The sequence below is a fragment of the Spermophilus citellus genome, assembly GCF_964194105.1.
Source record: "Spermophilus citellus genome assembly, chromosome: 1".
In the NCBI taxonomy this organism is placed as follows: Eukaryota; Metazoa; Chordata; class Mammalia; order Rodentia; family Sciuridae; genus Spermophilus; species Spermophilus citellus.
This window is the reverse complement of record NC_138182.1, coordinates 115,942,247-115,944,825: the sequence shown is the minus strand read 5'-3', so window position 1 is coordinate 115,944,825 and position 2,579 is coordinate 115,942,247.

Below are 2,579 nucleotides of genomic sequence, written 5' to 3'. Positions count from 1 at the left end.
AGAGAGAGAGAGAGAGAGAGAGAGAAAACATGCTAGGGAGTGGACTTTTATTGGGGAACAAAAAATTCTGGGGAAAATCCCATCCAATGAAGATTAAGGGGGGCAGTGTCCCAAGGTCAGGTGAGACCTTGGGTCTTTAGGGGCTGTGGTCAGGCACGCCTCCACACGGACAAGCCCTCAACCTGAGAAGGGTGGGGAAAGCTCTGAACACAAAAATGTGTCTAAGTGCCTCTCACCCAGCCAGGGAGGATGGCCTCCCACATCCCACCTTATTCCATGTTAGAATGGCTCCAAAAGAAGCTAGACTTCTGTGTTCAAAAGATTGATTTTTGTTGTAAAGATTACTGTGATCTCAAACAGGGGATAGAATGTATAACTATGTAAAGGTTCAAGATTATAAGTCATTTTTCTTGATTCATAACTACTACACAAACTGAATATGTTTTTGCTCTGTTAATTTCATTTTTTTAAGAGAGAGAGAAAGAGAGAATTTTTAATATTTATTTTTTAGTTTTCAGTGGACACAACATCTTTATTTTATTTTTATGTGGTGCTGAGGATGGAACCCAGTGCCCTGCGCATGCCAGGCGAGTGCACTACCGCTTGAGCCACATCCCAGCCCTCCATTTTTTAATTTTCCTTGTAAACTTTATAAGTGTTGCCTGTTTGTGTTTTGCAGAGGTACTGCTTCTAAAAGAAAAAGGAAAAAAAAAAAACCCTTGGGTAAATTTGGGAGAATATGCCATCACCTACAGGACAAATAGTATAAAATGCTGATTTGCAGTACTAATACTAACCCAATTAAGTGAAAGGGTTAACTGTAAACTTACAGATATTAATGCTATAACCTGTTACTCTCTCTTTAAGACTGGTGCAATTGGCTTGAAGGGTGTTTAAAACCAAAAATTTGGAGACCAAAGTCAAGGAAGTAAAAGGGCAAAGGAAAAAGCAGCCAATATTTGGCCCTTGCCCTCTAAGGTCAGCCAGCACACAGAGAATCATGGGACCTTCTAAGGGCTCTGAAACCCTGGTGAGTCACCTGATCTGCCATAAGGGAGATGGAGAGGACCCTAGAGAACAGAAAGCCAACTGGTGGTGCATATTCTGCAAAGAGGAGGGTCACTGGAGAGTGAAATGCATGAAGCTTCCAAGAGAAGCCACATGTGTGGTCATCAAGACCCTGACCTGACCCAGCCTGGCCCATGGCACCACTGATAGAGAAAATCTAAAGGAGCCAGGAGGCTTCAGCCATGTCCCCAAGAGTGATTGCTGATGAATCTCAGCTGACTCTTAAGAATAGATGGGAACAAGGTCAGTTTTGACCAAGTTGGTCTTGAACACCTGGCAGAGCACAGTCCTACAGGGACATTTACAAAAATACTATATATATATATATATATATATATATATATATATATATATATATTTAATACAACTTAAGATGTACACTTGTGTCAGTCCTAACCAAAATTAAGGAAAGCTGGAGGCTGTAAAGGAAGGGTACTTAGGAAAGTGCCTAATATTTAACCATCACGGAGGACTCCAGAGACACAGGCTGTCCTGCACTCCAGAGACTGGCTGAAATACCGATTGTTTTCATTGTACTTGTTTGCCAAAAAAAGTAAAGCTTTCTGTCATGTTTATTGTTGTCCTGGCATAAACCTTGCCTATGGATACCTTGTCCAGTCACCTGCCAGCTGCCACCATGGACCTCTGGACTGCTGTGCTGTTGAACACTCTTAACACTATGCCCCACCTCACAGAAAACAAGGACTTTGGTCATTTTCCCCCAACTTGGCCCTCCCTCAGCTCAAAGTAGCTTGGACATGTGGAAGTAGCCCCTTTTCCATGGAAATGGAAGGTAGAAATTGACAGTGGGGAAATGTAACAGTGGTCCCTTCACCTTCTGGATGTAGCCCACATTGCTCTCTCTCTTCTCCCCTCCCCCTCCCTAATAAGACTGGGGAGACAGTGTCATCTTTTTTCCCCAGTTAACTGCCCTGAACACACCCACTGGAGGCCTGCTGAGGATCTGGGAAGTGAGGATCTCCCAAATTAACATGTGAATCCTAACAGTTTCAGTCCTGGTGGTCCCTGTCCCTCCCATTCATTCTCAGCTCCAGTGGATGAACTGACCCTGACCCTTCCCAGACCGTGTGTGTGTGTGTGTGTGTGTGTGTGTGTGTGTGTGTGTGTGTGTTTGTGTTTGTATGGGGGAGGGGGCTGCTCCTTCCATTTAGAGACAAAGATCCCTGGTAGCCTCACTTCTTGCCCAGGGCCTTGCCCAACTCTTTCTGCTTCACAGTCCCCTTCCTTAGGCCTCTGGGACTCCCTTTCTTCCCTCCTTTGGGCTACTCTAATCCTGTTCCCGGGAAGCAGGAGGGAGCAGCTGCAGGAGGGAACAGCTGCAGGAGGGAGCAGCTGTGCTCACCCACAGCCCCTGGGCTCCCCTCCTGGAAGGCCCCGGGGCACTGGGGCTCTTTCCTTTCCAACAAACTGCACAAGTCAGCTTCTATTGTTCCCTTATATATTGTTTTAGAATTAATTTATTAGTTTATTCATTTGGCAGATGCAAGGAC